Here is a 14,165-nt window from a genome sequence, read left to right as displayed (position 1 = left end):
GCAAAATGGCAGAAGCCTTTCCATTTAAATACCATTTTCAGTTAAAAACAAAAGATGTTGGGGATAGAGAGCCAGGGAGGTTGCCTGGAAAACTGCAGTAAACTGTTAGGGAAATGACAGGCCAGCCAAGAAACAAGCACCACTCGGAGGGTTGGAGTACTCAGATTTATTACGCCGGCGGGCTCAGAGGGGCTTTTGCTCCAAAGCTCTGAGCACCTCCGAGACGTGTGCATGGGGTTTTAGAGGGTTAATTACAAGCTTGGGGCTATTAGCCAATAAGGCTTGAACAGCAAAACCAAGGAATCAGTACACTGGAACTTATCTATTAGGAACAGATCACGTTACTGACACTTGTTGAGCTTGGATTTACGAGTTAGTTTGTTAGCCCAGTAAACTGACACTAAACTTCAGATTTATGAGTTAGCCCAGCAGAACTTAGATCAGTAAACTGTCACTTGCTACACTTAGATTTATGAGTTATCTTGTTAGCCCAGCCCAGCTTTTCCTTCTCAAACAAGGTTAGGTTTTTGTGCAGTAACTCCTTGTCTCATGCGTTGATAAGTGTTTCTAGGGTAGAGGGTATAGCTCAGTGGTAGAGTGCATGCTTAGCATGCACGAAGTCCTAGATTCAATTCCCAGTACTTCCACTGGAAAAAAAAAAAGAATTTCTAGAGATAAGGCCTCTTCCTGGTACAAATGGAGATTTCCCCTATATATGTGAATACCTCTTACAAAAGGGTAATGTCTACTCAGTTTTCAGGGTTTCTCACTGCCTGCAGTTTCTTAAAAATCATCAGCCTAAAATAACCCTTATGCCAAAGATTTATTTTGTGGTGGTAAGTTCTGCTCCTCTACAGTGCCGCCTTTGAAAATTCCCCAAGATGTTTCACAATCCAGATAGATTGCTCCATATCTCATTGAACCAGTTTCCCAATGGTGAGGCTTGGCGAGGTCCATTAACACCGCTGTCTCATTTCAGGAGGCAGGTGATGCAGCTGGGCTTCCAAAGTTAGACCATATTATGCAGGAAATCAGGTATTTAATAAGAGGAATTTCTATAGAAGCAAAACAAAAACAAAGGTGGTTGAAGCAAATTATAAACCCAGCATCTGAGTCCTGAGAGCTGCCAGTGGGAGCTCACATGGCTTCTAGATGTCAGACTCAAAGCTTCAGATGGAGTGAGGGCAGGCAGTGGCAGTCTGAAAGATTTTCCTGATTTGCAGTTTGAATGTCTCTGATGATGTCATTGGGCGTACTGGTGGCCCATGGAGCATTTCTGAGTGGCCAGATAGGCAACAAGCACAAAGAAGATTGTCTAAACATGAGCTGCTGTGATTTCTCTGAAATTTATATCAAGTCATTCACATTCTGTTTGTAGGGCTTTCGGGATAAGAGCAGCTTTTGTTCTCAGTGTTCCAAGTCAAAAGGGTAGGGGAAAGTTGAAAATGTTACTTTGGAGAGGCATAACCAGATACTGGAGGAAACTAGAAGAATTCAGAATCTAGTTCAGTTTACAAGTAAATAAAATTTCAAAGACAGTGAACACCACTAGAATCTAATATCCACTAAGATGTGCTATTGAAACATAGCTTTCCTCTTTAAAATCACACTAATTTCTACCAAAGACAGCCAAATTAACACTAATTTGTTTGCAAAACAAGTCTAATCTTATTAAATTTGGCCAGGTTATTTATATAAATGCAGCAAGAATAGCAATTGATAATATAGGCTCTTTAAAATCTGCTTTGCTGGAACTTTTAGAAGGAATCTTCAGATTGAACTTTTAACGGCCTCTAGAGGTCAAGAAGCCAAGCCAAGCCAAGGGCCTGCCATTTTGAAATTAATAAACAGAAACCTCACTTAAAATGGAATTGGCCCCAATGTTCATAGCAGCACTATTGACACTAGCCAAGACATGGAAGCAACCTAAATGTCCATCAACAGACTATTGGATAAAGAAGTTGTGGTGTTTATATATAATAGAATACTACTCAGCCATAAAAAAGAATGAAATAATGCCATTTGCAGCAACATGAATGGATTTAGAAAGTCTCATACTAAGTGAAGTAAGTCAGACAGAGAAACACAAATATCATGATATCACTTATATGTGGAATCTACAAAAATGACACAAATGAACTTATTTACAAAACAGAAACAGACTCACAGACATAGAAACACACTTATGGTTACCAAAGGGGAAAAGGGTAGGGGGGAGGGATAAACTAGGAGTTCAGGATTAGCAGATACATACTACTGTATATACAATAGATAAACACCAAGGTCCTACTATATAGCACAGGGAACTATATTCAATAGCTTATAATAACTTATAGTGAAAAAAGATATCTATATCTACACCTATATATATCTATAGATATATCTGAATCACTATGCTGTGCACCAGAAACTAACACAACATTGTAAATAAACTATACTTAAATTAAGGAAAAAAAAGTTTAAAAAATTGGGAGTTGGGAGGCCAGAAGAGAGAGCTGTCATGTCTCACCAATGAATGTCAATTGCAGATGCAACAGGAAGTGCTTTTGTTTCTCCAACATAAAGAAAGTTACTACTTACTCCCCAGCAGGAGGAAGGAAGAATTTCTCCTTGCTGGGCAATGATAGACTCATAACTCAGCCAATAAAAAGCCACTACCCTCAAATTCCCAGTTTCCTTCAATAAACTTTCTATTTTAATAGCCTTTCCCAACTCCTCCTTCTCCTCTATAGAAGAATGGTCCTCTCTCTCCTTTGTTCTCCTGACTTACTTGTGATTTGCCATTGGTTTTATGTCCCAAATTAAAATTCTTTGCTCTTCCCATACTAACCCATTTTGCTGGTAAAATAACTGACTGTTTTGTCATTTTAGCTCAACCCCATCAGACTCAGACTCATTTGCAATATCTGTAGGTTTGAGTGAATTACTCTTTTCAAGGTCCCCAAAACATCCTGAGATTCCTGTACCTGCCAGGAAGTGACCTTTCCTATTCACCTGGTAAGTTTGCTGGTAATCTTGTAAACAAGGTACCAAGCCGATTTTCCCAAGAGGCTTTTTTCACTCCGTAAAGCCAACCTTAGTTCCTTGAAGATGTCTAGTCACATCTCTCTCAAATATGACATTCAAGTCAAAGCTTTGGAATATACTCAACATTTCCTGTTATGTCCTGTTACAAGGAGAATAGATTCTTACTGAACTTATGCAAATAACTATATTGTCATGAAAATAATACTCCTAAGAGTTTCTGAGTTCTGGAGGGATCAAGTAGGGAGAAAAAGATAAATGTTTCATCTTTGTTCACAAAGATATATTTTACCAAATTGCTATAACCATAGATAGCTTAAGAGAAAAAATTTTTCCTTAAATCTGGAAAAACAAAATATTAGAGAATCAGCAATAAAACAAATCACAAAAATTATAATCATTCTTATCAGTTCATTCAGTTCCATGCTATTACTTCTTATTGATTTCAATCTTTTGTTAGAAGTTTTATGAATCCAGTTTTTCCTTAGAGTTCTGTAAATTCCTACCCAGGTCAGTTTTATGATCTTAAGGTTATCATGAACTTGTATTTGTCAAAAATCCTTTCCATGAGTCTCCTTGAAAATGATATACCTCTGCAGGAACATTTTTGTTAAAGCATCTGGGTAAAATGATAACTCTGTAAATGACAAAAGACTTTAAAATGTCAATTATTAAAGATCTGATGAGAGTTTGTTATAATAGAATTGACAAGAAAATTTGGTTATTTCTATAACATACAACATTTTAAGATAATAGCTGCAATTATGACTGATAACACACCAGGATATATCAGATTTCCAGAAATTCCACATAATTTCTAGAATACTTATTATATATACCTATACAGACACACCATAAAGAAGGCTTCGTATTACTTACTTAACAAATCTTTTGAGATATTCCAGGGACCCTCTGGAAAATTTCAGATTTAGCCTTTATTTAGAATTTGATTTTTGGAAAGTTTGTCAAAAATATCAAAAATGTTTGAAAACACGTGGTCAAATAGGATTATAGGTCACTGTGAAACAATACTTAGTTATCCATTTAACCAGAGTGACAATTAAAGACTTCATAGGCAAACATAGATGGTTAGCGTAGTTCTAAGCAAAACTTAGCTATTTTAATATCAAGGGGACTAGGTTTACTTAAGTAAACAAAGACCTGATAACACAGGAAAATATTTTGGCTAACTACAGAATTCTTGTTTTCTAGGCAGATTACTTTTAAAGATAAACAAAACCTTTTACCATCTCTTATCAAAAGCAGACCAATAGTCCAAGAAAACAATCGTTCAAGAAAACTTTGTCCTTTCAACAAAGAGAAAATCAAATTTCACTTTTACATCAGTGTAGTTTTGATATTGAAACTCATTTACTTAATTCAGTTTACTCGATTCCTAGCTAGTCCTGAGCACACGTAAAATTCCTTTTCAAATATTCCTTTTCCATAAACCTTCTACAACTTTCTTTTTTACATTCAGATTTTGTCCTAAGTTTTCCCTCTTTCCAAGCCTCTCTTTAGGACAAGATTACTTTCTTTGCCCTTAACAAACTACACTTTAATTCTTTGTGTCTTCTTTCACTGAAAACACACATCTTACTTTCCTTGCATACAGAGATGTTGCCCTTGTTATTTCTAGCAGCTTCAATCACATATATTAGATTTTGTTTTACCTCTTAGAAACCCTTAATTTCTAATGAAGGCTAAGAAGTAAGCAATTGTGAACTGGATGTTACACCAGTATTTTTTAGATTGACAAACTTATGATTACATTTTATAATTTCTAGAGACATATGCTTCCACATAGTTCAAGTCTTCAGTGTTTGAAATATGTTTACTAATGGACCCAAATATTTTTAGTTTTTCTGAAAAAAGAAAACAAAAGTTAGTAAGCCTATGTTCAGTAATTAATGCTCAATACTTTATTGTATTAGAAATGATCTAGATATTTGAAAATTTTCCACTATTTAACTCAACTTAGCAAAACTCCAAAGCTTCAAGTTACCAAAAAAATTTTGGAAGCCATTTTTAAGTACACATACTATACAAATATAATGCTCAAGAATTCATCTCAAAACCTTTTTATCCAACTTTCATCTATTTGATTTACTTGTTCTTAAGAATGATGAAAACTTCATGAGACATTAGACAGTCAACTATCATCCCAATTTATTTTTCTAGCTGACAAATTTTGTAACAGAAATAACATGAACTTATTTAACTAATAAACCCACAACCTTATTTGACTAACAAACCCAGGTAGTATAAAAGTTGTTTATCTTCATTATATTCCATGCTGATAACTCTGAAGGCATTCCAATTTTAATTAAGCCACAAACTTAAATTTGCTTTAATACTATTTTCTCAAATCACATGAACCTGAAATTAATATGGGTTAGTTTCTATATTTCTGAGAATTTTAGAATACCTGATCCTTAGTGAGTGTTTGCCTTCAAGCCAACTAAAATGAGCTTTTTTACACATTAATTTTGGCATTGTCATCTGAAGTTAGAAATATGTCACACATCTACAACATAGGAATATAGACACACATAAACGTATAGTCAGACACAAAGGCCTCATAGTTATGAATATTTGTGAGGATGTTTCATTTGCCTAATTTCCAAATACTTCTTTTTCTTTTTTAACTTTTGATAAGAAACATCTCTTTAAAGTATGCATTTCAAAGAATATTCTCTCTGAGGTCTGAGAGAATGGGGTGGGGGGTGTGTAGAAATCCACATCACAAAGGCACAGAAAACAAACAAACAAACAAAAAACAAAGGCACAGAAAAAGAACACAAGTTTTCTGTAAGATGGAATTTGGGGGCCATATTTGCTTATTATCAGAGCTTTAGTGTTGTTACTATGTCGATTTAGGTTTTTCCTTTATCTTTTTTGGGGGGAGGGCATGGTAATTAGGTTTATATATTTGTTTGTTTATTTATTTATTTGTTTGTATGTTTAATGGAGGTACTGAGGATCAAACCCAGGACCTTATGCATGCTAAGCATGTGCTCTACCACTGAGCTAGCTATAGCCTCCCCTCTTCTTTATCTTAAGTGCAGGACAATTCAGTTTCCAGTGTCCCAATATCTGCAGGCATTTTGAGATGAAAAGGGAGGTTGTGAGCTTGTAGGGTTTTGAATTACCTCTAGACTTACCTCTCTAGCCTCATAGAGGTTTGCTTGGCAAAGACAGTTGTTTCCAGTTCCTCAAAGAATTGTGTTGTTGCCTAAGCGACATCAGAGGACTGTTACACCCATCCACCTCTCTGTGTTGGAGTGTTATTTCTTTTCCTCTAGGTATATTTAGTTTAGGGGAGAAGGCCTAAAAGAAATCCCCATCAGGGTCTGAATATCATCTATCATCATGAGTTCAGCCTCCCATCTTATTTTTTTCCTCATTTTTATTTAATGGCTAATCTCAGGAGGTAATCCACTTAAAAATTTTTTTCAGGATTCTTCAGGGGTTTAAGAAATTCTTTAACTATGGCCCTTAGTTCAGCCCTTGACCAAGGAGTGAAAGGTATCTGAGGAAGGTCACCTGCAACCTCAAATGGCTTTGAACAGGATGGAAGGGGACAGGGCACAGCCACTCAATGAATGACAGCAATTAAAACCAAAATGGTGGAAGATTCAACTCCTAGTTGGCCTTGAGGATTAAGTTGGTGGGAGGTTTGGCTTCTAGTAGATCTTGAGCGTATCTGCTCATTGTAACATGCCCGCGGCCTCCATGACAGCCCAAGGCAGACCACAATAGGCCAAAGAATGGGTGGTGACCCAATTCCTGAGAATCCCAGCCCCTTCTCCAGGGCCGTTGGAATGGTCCCAACTGTGTGTGAAGCATGTGAAGCTACCAATCCCATAAAAACTGACAACACCACGCCTAATGGCCCTTTTCACTCCCTCCTCTTTGGAGATTGCCCGCACTCTGTCTATGGAGTGTGTACCTACTTTTACTTTAACCTAAGCACCCAATTCCCACACCTCTTCCCTTGTCTTTCTCTTGCCTTACGCTCTATGCAGTATGTATCTCTCTAAATAAATCTACCTTTACTCAACTGTAGCTTGCACTTGAATTCTTTCCTGAATGAAGCCAAGGACCCACACCTGGCAGGGCACATCCCAGGGGCTCCACCAAGACCTGGGACACAGCCCTCGTCACGCCCCACATCTGTTTACCTGCATTGGTTTTGTTTTAAAAGCTAATTGTTTAATAGTCTCTTCAGAGTGGAAAGGCATTTCAGACAAAAGATGACTAGAATGAGTACTCAAATAAAGGAGGGTAGAGAAGAGCAGTAGGAATTGTCAATCTTACAGACTTTTGCTTTAGGTACCTCTTATCTTTACTTTTTTCCTTAGCCTTTTACAACAAATCTTTCAGTGAAGCTATTTTGGGAGGCTTCCACATACCAATTAAAATGGATATCCCATTCTGTTTGATTTGGAAGCCCTTGCTTTTAAGTGCACTTCCCAGATGATCTGATCTTATTGGGATAATGGCCATTGTAATTCTAGGCTATAATTTCCCTGAGGGCTAGCAGCAATTTGGTAGGACTCTAGCCACAGATAGGGTTTAACCTACAATTTCTGTGCAGCCATTTCTAGCTGCAAATGTGGTGCAACCCACATTTCTGTCCAGCCCTATTTTGGAGCTCCCAACCTGAAAGTTAGCCAAGTCCCTAGGACATACACAAGCTTAGTAAGATTTCCCCATTTTTGTAGATATCTACAACTTCTAGGACCACAGTTCTTAGACACAAAACAAGCAGGTGTGCCAGAAGATGGCATGCTCTTTGGATGTGGAGATTAATTTGTGTTCCAAGTGTAATTTTTGTCCTGTCATTTTGTTAAGGGAGTCACTAAGGCTAGTCATTATATTTATTTGTATCCATTTTTTAACTTGGTCTTTCCAGAGGTACTAATGAGAACTGTTTAGGATGAGAGCCCTCTAAAATAGTTTTTTCTTTCTTTTAAATAGCGCCAATTCAAATAGCAACTCAAAGCAATAAGCCTTTTTATGGCTTAACCAAGGATGCAAGAGACGTTCTATAAGAGAGTGAAGAAAAGAAAAATGCAGCCCTCACACAATCCAGAAGGTTCACTCTCAAAGATAGTCTAAGAAGTCAAAGGCCTTTTTTGCTACAGCTGGTAAGAACGGTGTGGTGAAAACTGTACCTCCAGTTGCCCAAGAGAAAGTGGGGTGCCCCTAGTTAAAGAACTGCTAATCTGTGACATCAGGCAGGCACTACTGGAAGGGGATTTTTCCAGCACTAACAAAGCAACAAAGGTTGAGAGGACAAAATCCTCATATAGACCAGGACCCTGTATGACAAAATCCCCTGAGAGCTGGTACAGTGGACAAAGAATATTGCGAGGTCAGCTGCAAGCCTAGGTTGTTACCTGAGCTTCTGACCAACTGGCTTATTGGCTCCATAGCATATATGGCCGCCCACTAGGTGCATGGCGGTCCGTGCACCCTCCTGTTGGCAGAGTCCTGAGAGAATATTCTCACTGATCAAAAAGCCAAGCTCTCAGGACATAGATGATGGAGACAAAAGAAAACAATGATCATCTCTGGGAGGAAAGGGGTCAACAGGAAATGAGTATTCATAACAAATTTTTACCAAACTCATTAGCGCCAAGGATTTAATTCCAAAAATATTTTCTCTTGCTAACCTAAAGTTACATAAAGAAAAGGACCCTCACCATGCTCACTTCCATCAGACCCTGCAGGCAGAGAAGAGATCTTCAAGACTGATGTGGTAAGAATTCTTACATTCTGCCAGCTTTTTTTTTTTTTCTTTTTAAAGCTTGAAAGTTATTTTTTATTTACTCTCTTCCTCTGTCTCCAACAAAGCCTGTTAACAATTCTCAGGAAATAAAACTAGAACCTGGGTAACAAAATAAAGTCTAATTTTTTTTTTTCCTTTTCCTTTTTGCTTAGTCTAGTGTCACTTGCTCACAGGGTACCGTGTGCAGAGGCCTTGTCCCCAGAGCTTCAGACCAGACTTCCTGGTGCCAGATGGCTGCACCGACACCTCAGCTCAGCGGGGGTTCTAGAACACAAGCTAACACCTCTCCATTCTTTGATCAAAGAATAAAACTTTCCTTTATGTTCTGCCAGCTTTTGATGGCAGTCTTAGGTCTGTCCCAGAAATCCTGGAGCAAGCAGTGTTCATCCAGTGAGGTTTAACCTGCCAAGTATGCCTACTGTTGGGGAGGAAAAGCTTTTCCTCTACCCTTCTATAGTCTTCGGCTGATCTAACAATTAAATTGATATAAGACAGAGTAACAGGAGAAAAACAAACAAACAAAATTTAATAATATGAATACCTCCTATATACATGGGCGACACCCAGGAAAACTGAGCATTCCCAACATGGCGGAAGCCCTCACCTTAAACATCATTCTTAGCTTAGAAGACAAAAGATGTTGAGGGTGGAGAGTTAGTTTTGGGAGGTTACGAGGAAAAGCACAGTAATCAAAGGTAAGATTGTTATGCAGACTTAAGTCTTTGCCTGCTGTACAAGAGTTTCTAGAGGTAAGGTCATCCTTCCTTTCCTAGTACATTGAGGGAGATAACCCTTATACACGGAGATTTCCCTTAAACGTTTGAATGTCTCTTATGAAAGAGTAAATTTGCTCAGTTTTCTGAGCTTTTCCTGTGTCTGCAGTTGCTTAAAAATAATCAGCTTAAAATGATCCTTATGCCAGAGACATTTCGGGGTGGCAAATTCTGCTCCCCTTTAGTAGTGAAGATGAACAGAGGGAGGTAGAGGGTGAGGACGGCTGTGGGGCTGAGTTAGGAGTGAATAAGGGGCCCTCACATTTCAGTGGGATGATTTCCAGGTCCCTGAGTTGTGATACACCCTGCTCACTAGCTTCTCACCCCAACCCTGTGAGATGAACAGGATTCACACTGTCTAACTTAAACATGGAGAGACGGCGGTTTAAGAAAGATGAAACAGCCAAATACGCATGGTTAGCAAGTGGCGCAGACATCGTACTGCCTCTCTCCTAATGAGGTCAGTGGGAAGGAAGCATTGTAGAAACTGCTGGAGAGCAGCTTGACGCAGCAGGGGGGTAGGAATGTTGTGGGAGAATAGGTTCTTGCCTAGCACAAGAAAGCATTCAAGAGCAAGGCATGGTAAAGTGAAAGCAAGTTTATTTAGAGAGATACACACTCTACAGACAGAGTGCAGTTGGTCTCACTCCGAAGGGAAAACAGCTTAGGAGATACACACTCCAAAGGCAGAATGTGGGCCATCTCAGAAAGGTGAGAGGGAGAGAGACAGAGAGGTGTGGAGATATTTAGTTTAAAGTAAAGAAGGCAATAGAGAGCGACCATGAGGTGCAGAGCTGTTAGGTTTTATGGACTCAGTAATTTTGTATACTCGTGAGTAGGGGGGTTATTCCAACTACTTTTGGGAAGGGGAGAGGATTTCCAGGAATCTGCCCCCTCTACCTATTTACTTTTTATGGTCAGCCTAGGAACTGTCACGGCATGTGTGAGTGTGCCTGAGCCCCAAGGTCTACTGATAGTCAAATCTTCTGCCATCTTTGTTCTAACCAGTTTGTCCTGTCCTCAATTGGCTGTGTCATTCCTTCAAGGGTTGTACCTGCCCCCTTCACTCCTGTGTCAGGAAGATCTCTGGCCAACTGGTTGCAGGGAGCAGGGCAGTGGAGGGCCACACTGGGTCTCCTTCATGCCATCCCCACAGTGGTCAGCCTCCTCTCTAGGACTGTCATATCATGCTGGTATTGATACAGGAAAATGTAGGGCACGTGAGAGGATGGTCAAGTCCCAGGTCTCGGTCGAGTCCCTGGGAAGCACCCTGCCAGGTGAAGGTTTCTGGCTTTGCATAGGAAATGAAACTAACAAGATGAAAACTAACAAGATGGCTATTGAGTTGTTCAAGCCTGTATTTCTACTTAAACTGATCTTATGATGAACATGTTCTCCTCCCTGTGCATTCTTTTCTTAGAATAACTTATCCTTTCACCCTAGAGTTCTTTAAAGAAGGTCATGGACTGAACCTCAAGAAAATGGGCAGACCCTCCTCAGGCCCTCCATAACAACAGCAAGCTCTTATCAAGACGAAAAGAAGGTAACATCTTATAAAATAGCCTGATTGTTATCACCTTTTCTATTCCAACCGGTTTTTCTATAAAACTTCAAGACCCCAACCTCAAGAGGGGCTCACAGTCTTAAAGGCATTAGCCTGCTGTGACTCCCTTTGCCAGGCAAAGCAATAAAGCTGTTCTTTTCTATCCTCCCAAAACTCTGCCTCTGACTCTCAGTTCGGCTATCAGGGTACAGAGGCCAGTTCTTTGGCAACAGAAAGAATTCAAGAGCAAGTGAGTTATTGAGTGAAAGTAGATTTGTTTACAGAGGTGCACACTAGAGTGTAGGCCATCTCAGAAGGCAAGAGAAAGGCCAAGAGGTGGAGTGGAGGGGGGTGGTTAGAGTATAAGGAGATACACATTCCATAGACAGAGTGCGGGCGGTCTCACAAGGTGAGAGAGAGAGAGAGAGAGACCTCCAGCCACAGTGCACTAGTTTTTATATGCTAACAAGTGAGAGGATTATTCCAACTGCTTTGGGGAAGGGGTTGGGGATTCCCAGCAATTGGGCCACAGCCCTCTTTTTGACCTTTCATGGTAGCCTCAGAACTGTCATGGTGCCTGTGGGTGCCATTCATCATGCTAATACATTACAATGTGTACAGTGTAGTTCAAGGTCCACTGGATGTCCAACCTCCCGCCATCTTTGATCTCCAGGTCTATTGGGAGTTGATTTTTTCGCCATCTTGTGCTAATTGCTGTGTCATTCCTTTAATGGCTGTGTCCTGCCCCCTTCCTTTCTGTCTCAGTATCAGTTCCAGATGGAGAGAAGGAGGCCTCTCTAGCTTTGAAGACTGGGAACAGACACCCACACTGAAAAGCCTCGCTCATCAGATAAGAGAGGATGAAGCAAGCACCTGGGAGAGTACACTGAGATTTATGCCTGTTGGAAGTTTACTGAAATGGTAACCAAGATTGTTATTTTTCTAAAAGGGGGACTAACACAATACATAGATAACTTTAATGAAAATTTGTAAAAAAAAGTCATGGAGCTCAGAGGAAGGAGTGATATCTGAAAGGAAGATCCAGGAACTATCTCATGGAGGAGCCTCCCAGGCTGAGAAAAGGGCATGTGAGAAGCCCTAAAAGGCAGTGAGTGTGTTTAGGGTGAGCAAGAAGTGTGGACTGCCCAGGGGGTGGGGCTCCCAGCAATCCCAGCTTAGCACTACTCAGAGTAGACCCTGAGAATCATCTTATGAAGACACAAATGAATGAATGAATGAATGAATACAAGAACAATGTGGAATGGCTGCAGGATGGTTCTGGTGAGAACTGCCCTGGGCAGGATTCAAATCAGGAAAAGCCTCGCATGCTATGCTAAGGATGGAGGATTTTGTTCAGGAGGAGGCAGGGAACCTCATAAAGCAGGAATGTGTGAGGACCAGATCTAGGGTGTAGAAAGAGATGTTGGGGACAAGTTGGGGCTGGGATAGAATGTCAGGGACAGAGCCTGGCAACAGCAAGTTCAGCTCAGAGGTGCTGCAGTGCCTCAGCAGAGAGACAAGAGGGAGCCTGGATGGAGGGAGAACTTTAGAAGGCTGGAGCCCGCAGGAGCATTGCCTGGCTCCCCTGCCCTCTTCCTCCTCTATTATTCATTACTCTCACTATTTGGATGGACTGATAAGACTGCTGCCTTGGAGAAAATCCCAAACTATCTGACCACAGAGTCACTTTGGAAATGGGGTGATCGCAGAGAGGGAGGAGCTTCCCATGGCTTCCTCCTACCCCACGGGACCTGACAGCCCCCCCACCAGCCCAAAACAGTACCAAGAACTACAGCTTTCTGGGGATCTTGCCAGGACCTCGTGATCCTTGCATTTTATCAGGGACAAAACAGACCAGTGTGGGTGGCTTGGAACCCAGGTCCTCCCAGCCAGCCAAGTGGGTGAAAGCTGGGCAGAGCAGGGAGGTGCCCAGGGAGACAGAGCCTGGAAGGATAGAGCCCATGCCCCCGCGTCCCTACAGAAGCTGGCGAGCAAGGTTTTCCATCTTGTCCTCACAAGGAGTCTCTGACGTCTCCTGTAGACTGGTAGCATCACAGAAGTAGAGACTGGTTAATCAGAGGGAGAGTGAAAGGAAAAAACACCCAACGGGAGCAGTCACTGGGGCAATGAGAGAGAATATGATTCTGACACAGAGCACCTCCCAGGTACAGGACCAGAATCGAAAGTTCTTCCTGGCTACTTCTGTCTCTTCCTTTCTTTGGTTGATAAATATGGCCAACTCACCCCTTATCTTTAAAAAATCTTCACAGTTGTATTTTTCTCAAGCCATCACTCCTTTTTCACAGCCCATTTATTGTTGAATTTTGTGAACAGTCAGTCCTTTCTGGGTCTACTTTCTGTCTTCCATTCATTTCTTGGACTGTTACAATCTTCTCCAATTCTGTTAGCACCGATAGGAATCCCTCCCTTTGGTCTATTAGGTTAGGGTGTGCGAGGGGCTCTCAAACAGTGGATGAAAGCCCTTGGCACAATGTCTTCCCCCTCTTCATCTCATTCCTAAGGTAGACCTTATTACTCCATCTCTGCAGATGAGGACACGGACACTCAGACCCCTGAGAGGCATCTGGTGGGTTGACATGACTTGCCCCTGGCAATGCCACTGTCCCTTGGCTCTTTGACAATACACAGTCTTGATTCTACTGTTAGATTGCCCCTTCTTTTATCTCCTCCATTTATTTCCCTTCTTCTCCCTTCCCCCTAAATGTTCTTGGTCCTTGGCTATTACTCAATATTTTGTCCTTTAGGGACCACATCTAGGATAACTCTGCATCTCAAACCACATCCACTTACCTCCTATGCATACAAAACTAACTGTCCCACTAACTCAACGTAACTCCCTGAGTCAAGGGACAGGCCTCACCAGATGTGCTCTTTGGGACTATCTAGGTCTAACCTTCCCTGCTTCCGATATAAAACTGAATTTGTCATCTTCCCTTCCAAAAGCCCTTCCTTTTAACATTATCATTTCTATTAACGTTTCCACTCTTCTGCCTGTCACTTCGTCTCA

General features: G+C 40.8%; 1 long non-coding RNA gene across 1 annotated transcript in view; it reads right to left on the bottom strand.

Annotated features, from left to right (window-relative positions):
- Positions 1–390: 390 nt before the first annotated feature.
- Positions 391–14,165, bottom strand: part of LOC106729059 — a 59,623-nt gene continuing 45,848 nt past the window's right edge. The window contains exon 9 of the long non-coding RNA XR_001365342.2: positions 391–1,055. This is a non-coding gene — a long non-coding RNA (uncharacterized LOC106729059). The remainder of the gene's footprint in view (positions 1,056–14,165) is intronic.

The sequence above is a fragment of the Camelus ferus genome, chromosome 10, assembly GCF_009834535.1.
Source record: "Camelus ferus isolate YT-003-E chromosome 10, BCGSAC_Cfer_1.0, whole genome shotgun sequence".
Lineage (NCBI taxonomy): Eukaryota > Metazoa > Chordata > Mammalia > Artiodactyla > Camelidae > Camelus > Camelus ferus.
The sequence above is the reverse complement of the archived record's forward strand: the minus strand, read 5'-3'. Positions and strand labels throughout refer to the sequence as shown.